Raw genomic sequence first — 6,430 nt, forward strand, 5'->3', positions numbered from 1 at the left:
TGGACTTCCCTCCTTGTCTCCTTTCCTTCATCTATCAACATTCTACATGGACTTCCCTCCTTGTCTCCTTTCCTTCATCTCAACTGACATGAGAAAGCAATGTTTCCACACCAATTAACTACCTTAAAACCTTTTACTGCAATCAACTAAATCAGGGTCACAGTGTTTATTTTACTATGCAAGTCAGTTAAGAACAAATTCTTATTTTCAATGACAGCCTAGGAACTGTTGGTTAACTGCCTGTTCGGGAGCAGAGCAACAGATTTGTACCTTGTCAGCTCAGGGTTTGAACTTGCAACCTTCCGGTTACTAGTCTAACCACTAGGCTACCCTGCCGCCCCTTGATAGTCTTAAAAACATTTGAAACAAAAGTATACACCTCACACACATGGTTATGGGCTTTACAAAAAAGAAGAAACCTGTACCATGTCAGATATAGAGTTTAAATGTATTACATTTTGAGTTTGTGTTCAATATTTTGTTTGTATCCCAATATAACGCTTTATTTACGTCACAGAAGACTGAAATATAACCAAACCGTTTGACATAGAAACACCAGATTTTTTGGTGGGTCTTTTGAAATAATGTTGAATAATTATGAAAACTATTAATAACTTATAACCACCAGGTGGAAGAAGAACAAGCAGTGATCCATCTCTCCTGTACATTGAGCCATTAATGTAACATTTATTTAACTAGGCAAGTCAGTGAGAGATGGACATGCATATTATTCATGTTAGCTCTCTGTGTACATCCAAAGGCCAGCCGTGATGCCCTGTTCTGAGCCAAATGTCATTTTGCCAAGTCCCTCTTGGTGGCACCTGACCACACGACTGAACAGTAAATCAAATCAAATCAAATCAAATTTATTTATATAGCCCTTCGTACATCAGCTGATATCTCAAAGTGCTGTACAGAAACCCAGCCTAAAACCCCAAACAGCAAACAATGCAGGTGTAAAAGCACGGTAGTCCAGGTGCAACAAAACTAGGGCTTGTAGGACCTGCCTCGATGATAGCGTTGTTGAGAAGGCATAGCTAATATTAATTACCATCTCGATGTCACCTTGATACATACAATCTACTACTCAATGTGGAGGAAATGAAAGGTAACAACACCGGGACACAGGGCCCTTGGTTCCCGCTTGACAAGCACTACTGTCCGGCGACAGCGTGGGAAGCAGCTACCTAGCCAATATCAAGGTAACAGTCACAGTATTTGTTTTACGTTTAACCTTTACTTAACTAGGCAAATTAGTTAAGAACAAATTATTATTTACAATGAAGGCCGGGGTAGGCCAAACCCGGCCAAACCCAATAGCCCATAATGACAAAACAAAAACAGTTTTTTGACATTTTTGCTAATGTATTACAAACAAAAAACAAATACTTCATTTACATAAGTATTCCAACCCTTTGCTATGAGACTCGAAATTGAGCTCAGGTGCATCCTGTTTCCATTGATCATCTTTGAGATGTTTCTACAACTTGATTGGAGTCCACGTGGTAAAATTGACTTGACATGATTTAGAAGGAAACCTGGCACCATCCCTGCGGTGAAACATGGTGGTGGCAGCATCATGCTTTGGGGATGTTTTTAGGGAAGCGTGAAAAATGAACGGAGCAAAGTACAGAGATATCCTTGATGAAAACCTGCTCCAAAGCGCTCAGGACCTCAGACTGGGGCGATGGTTCACCTTCCAACAGGACAGTGCCCCAAGCACACAGTCAAGACAATGCAGGAGTGGCTTTGGGACAAGTCTCTGAATGTCCTTGGGTGGCCCTGCCAAAGCCCGGACTTGAACCCGATCGATCTCTGGACAGACCTGAAAATAGCTGTGCAGTGATGCACGCTCCCCATCCAACCTGACAGAGCTTGAGAGGATCTGCAGAGAAGGTCTTTGGTCATGTGCATGCGATGCATACATGTGTCATGTAAAGAGAGCAAGGGTTGAGGGAATAGGGAATGTTTTTCGAAACAAATTAGGGATTTTGGTAACAGAACTTTTCAGTCAGAAATGGCTGTAATTACGTTGTAACACGGACAGCGCGATAAACACTTTGATGTTCTGTGCTGGTGACCTTTAGCAGGGAGCAGAGAGAGACAATGTTTGCTAGTCACAGTCACTGACTGTCTTGTTTTTTGACACCACTGAGCCAGGCCCGGCACTATCAAATCCATTGCTAGTCGGACTTCCTCTAGTCATTTGTGTGTCTTAATTATTTTATCAAACCCTGTGCTTAAAGCATCAGACAACCTCAGTAAATATAGTTGATTTGATTGAAACACATAGGATGTGTCAATATATGAAAAAAAAGAAGTGTCGACCAATGAATGGATTGGTCGAAAGAACAGACGACTCTTGGTCGACCAATATTTTCTTTAATCTGATACAGCCCTTCAAGTCACACAGAGAACTAAGACAAACCCTCAGCGCCACAATACTGGTAGACCAAACTGAGTATCACCCAGGTTGGTATACTGTGAAAAGTAATAAAAACAAGAACGAAACCCAAACGAGATGGCACAAGCCAAACCGGGTGGGGGACAGCAGAGCACCCTGATGGATAAGCTAGCTAGCTGTTCCAAGCTATTGAATAGCTATGGGTATACTCCTGATAGAGAGGCTAGCTGGCTGTTCCAAGCTATTGAACAGCTATGGGTATACTTCTGATAGAGAGGCTAGCTGGCTGTTCCAAGCTATTGAATAGCTATGGGTATACTTCTGATAGAGAGGCTAGCTGGCTGTTCCAAGCTATTGAACAGCTATGGGTATACTTCTGATAGAGAGGCTAGCTGGCTGTTCCAAGCTATTGAATAGCTATGGGTATACTTCTGATAGAGAGGCTAGCTGGCTGTTCCAAGCTATTGAATAGCTATGGGTATACTTCTGATAGAGAGGCTAGCTGGCTGTTCCAAGCTATTGAATAGCTATGGGTATACTTCTGATAGAGAGGCTAGCTGGCTGCTCCAAGCTATTGAATAGCTATGGGTATACTTCTGATAGAGAGGCTAGCTGGCTGTTCCAAGCTATTGAATAGCTATGGGTATACTTCTGATAGAGAGGCTAGCTGGCTGCTCCAAGCTATTGAATAGCTATGGGTATACTTCTGATAGAGAGGCTAGCTGGCTGCTCCAAGCTATTGAATAGCTATGGGTATACTTCTGATAGAGAGGCTAGCTGGCTGTTCCAAGCTATTGAATAGCTATGGGTATACTTCTGCGTTTATACACTCTAACATAGAGCTCTTACAAAGCGAATAATTCTTCTTCGGGATTTGGTTGATAGATTGCTTCCAACTTTTAGGTGCATACACCGCCACCTACCTACATTATATTCTTTGATACAATAATACAAAGTTGGGAAAAAGGGAAATTACCCTACTAACTATTAGCCCTCTAAGAAAAAACACCACCCATTCCACTATTTAACCCGACCTCCTCCTACTCCAGACCAACGGACTGAGAGGACATATCACTACCACTCAACACCGCCTGCAGCTGTTTTGCAGTAAATCCTCTGCAGCTGCAACCAAAACCTCTATTTTCTGTGACTTTCATTCCATTTCTGCGCGACATACCCCTACAGGTAACAAACAAAATAGAGTAAACACAGTGTCTTAACAGGGCGTTTTGCCACCATGAGCCACCAGAACAATGCTCCTTGGTGTAGATACACCTTGAAATACATTCTACAAGTGTCTGGAACTCTATTGGAGGGATGCGACATCATTCCTCCACAAGAAACTCCGTCATTTGGTGTTTTGTTGATGGTGGTGGAATATACTGTCTCAGGCACCGCTCCAGGATCAATTGGGTTAAATTGGGTTAAAACATTCAAAACATGAAAACACAACTACAAAACACCATTAATACAGTTGGAATGTAGTTAGAACTCAAACTGTTTCCATCAAACAGAAAAACAACAGAATGTTGGATCAACACATTTACATTTCTTTGCTCTTGTATTACCCATACAGCTGTTTAAGGTCATACAGCGGCAGAGTGCAGTATCAGCATTTTAGAGGTCGTAGGTCAGATCAGTGGTCATGGGGCAGCAGGGTAGCCTAGTGGCTAGAGCGTTGGACTAGGAACCGGAAGGTTGCAAGTTCAAACCCCTGAGCTGACAAGGTACAAATCTGTCTTTCTACCCCTGAACAGGCAGTTAACCAACTGTTCCTAGGCCGTCATTGTAAATAAGAATTTGTTCTTAACTGACTTGCCTAGTAAAATAAACACTGTAACCCTGATTTAGTCGGCTGCAGTAAAAGGTTTTAAGGTAGTTAATTGGTGTGGAAACATTGCTTTTACCTGTCCAGTTCTCTCACGTCAGTTGAGATGAAGGGAAGGAGACAAGGAGGGGAAGTCCATGTAGAATGTTGATATGCCCCCAGGAGTTGTTGAATGTCCTGAGATGGCTGTCTGTTTAGTGCTGCATGCTTGATGTCATCCTCGTATTTTATATATTTCTTCATTCCATTATTTTACTTTTTAGATTTGCGTGTATTGTTAGATATTACTGCACTGTTGGACGTAGGAACACAAGCATTTCACTACACCCACAATAACATCTGCTAAATATGTGTATGCGACCAATAAAATTAGATTTGATGAACCCTTACTGGGAGGTGGTTAACTAGTCTGTATATTCCACTGATTCATATGGATACCAGTCCATACATTGGCTCTAAAAGTGGGTAAAAACAGACATATAACTGTATCTATGTGGTCTTGACTTGAGTGTGTTTCAGCAGGATGAGGTCAGAGAGATGCTTCCAGGTCAGTATTTTTCTGAACTCATAAAATCCTTCACACAATCTGATGGGATGGATGTTCAACCCCATTAAAATGACCATTAGGTTTATATTGTACCTTTTAAGGTAAGACCTCACAGACATGTTCATGGCAAAGCAGTTCAATTAATGACATTAATTGATTCTTGAAGAATATAACTTAGAAATCATGAGCCTCATCTTGAGGAGTCACCTGTGACAGTATTCATAAAGAGTAGAAGCTGATCTAGGATCAGTGTTGCCTTTAGATCATAATTGATCAGATTACATGGAGAGGGGGAGACCTGATCCTAGGTCAGCACTCCTCCTCTGAGACACTGTCTTCATGAATAAAGGACAAGGAGTCAACTGGACCAAGAAACCGAACATATACTGTTGTAAAGTCTAGTTACAAATTGTAGACCTGCACAAGGCTGGGATGGGCTACAGGACAATAGGCAAGCAGCTTGGTGAGAAGGCAACAGCTGTTGGCGCAATTATTAGAAAATGGAAGAAGTTCAAGATGACGGTCAATCACCCTCGGTCTGGGGCTCCATGCAAGATCTCACCTCGTGCGGCATCAATGATCATGAGGAAGGTGAGGGATCAGCCCAGAACTACACGGCAGGACCTGGTCAATGACCTGAAGAGAGCTGGGACCACAGTCTCAAAGAAAACCATTAGTAAACACTACGCCGTCATGGATTAAAATCCTGCAGCGCACGCAAGGTCCCCCTGCTCAAGCCAGCGCATGTCCAGGCACGTATGAAGTTTGCCAATGACCATCTGGATGATCCAGAGGAGGAATGGGAGAAGGTCATATGGTCTGATGAGACAAAAATAGAGATTTTTGGTCTAAACTCCACTCGCCGTGTTTGGAGGAAGAAGGAGGATGAGTACAACCCCAAGAACACCATCCCAACCGTGAAGCATGGAGGTGGAAACATTATTCTTTGGGGATGCTTTTCTGCAAAGGGGACAGGATGACTGCACCTTGTTGAGTGGAGGATGGATGGGGCCAAGTATCGCAAGATCTTGGCCAACAACCTCCTTTCCTCAGTAAGAGCACTGAAGATGGGTCGTGGCTGGGTCTTCCAGCATGACAATGACCCGAAACACACAGCCAGGGCAACTAAGGAGTGGCTCCGTAAGAAGCATCTCAAGCTCCTGGAGTGGCCTAGCCAGTCTCCAGACCTGAACTCAATAGAAAATCTTTGGAGGTAGCTGAAAGTCCGTATTGCCCAGCGACAGCCCTGATACCTGAAGGATATGGAGAAGGTCTGTATGGAGGAGTGGGCCAAAATCCCTGCTGCAGTTTGTGCAAACCTGGTCAAGAACTACAGGAAACGTATGATCTCTGTAATTGCAAACAGGTTTCTGTACCAAATATTAAGTTCTGCTTTTCTGATGTATCAAATACTTGTCATGCAATAAAATGCAAATGAATTACTTAAAAATCATATAATGTGATTTTCTGGATTTTTGTTTTAGATTCTGTCTCTCACATTTGAAGTGTACCTATGATAAAAAATTACAGACCTCTACATGCTTTGTAAGTAGGAAAACCTGCAAAATCGTCAGTGTATCAAATACTTGTTCTCCCCAGTGTATAAGTATATGACACATGTAACATAACTGGTATCGTCTGTCAACAGACT

This window comes from Oncorhynchus keta, unplaced genomic scaffold (assembly GCF_023373465.1).
Source record: "Oncorhynchus keta strain PuntledgeMale-10-30-2019 unplaced genomic scaffold, Oket_V2 Un_contig_14811_pilon_pilon, whole genome shotgun sequence".
In the NCBI taxonomy this organism is placed as follows: domain Eukaryota; kingdom Metazoa; phylum Chordata; class Actinopteri; order Salmoniformes; family Salmonidae; genus Oncorhynchus; species Oncorhynchus keta.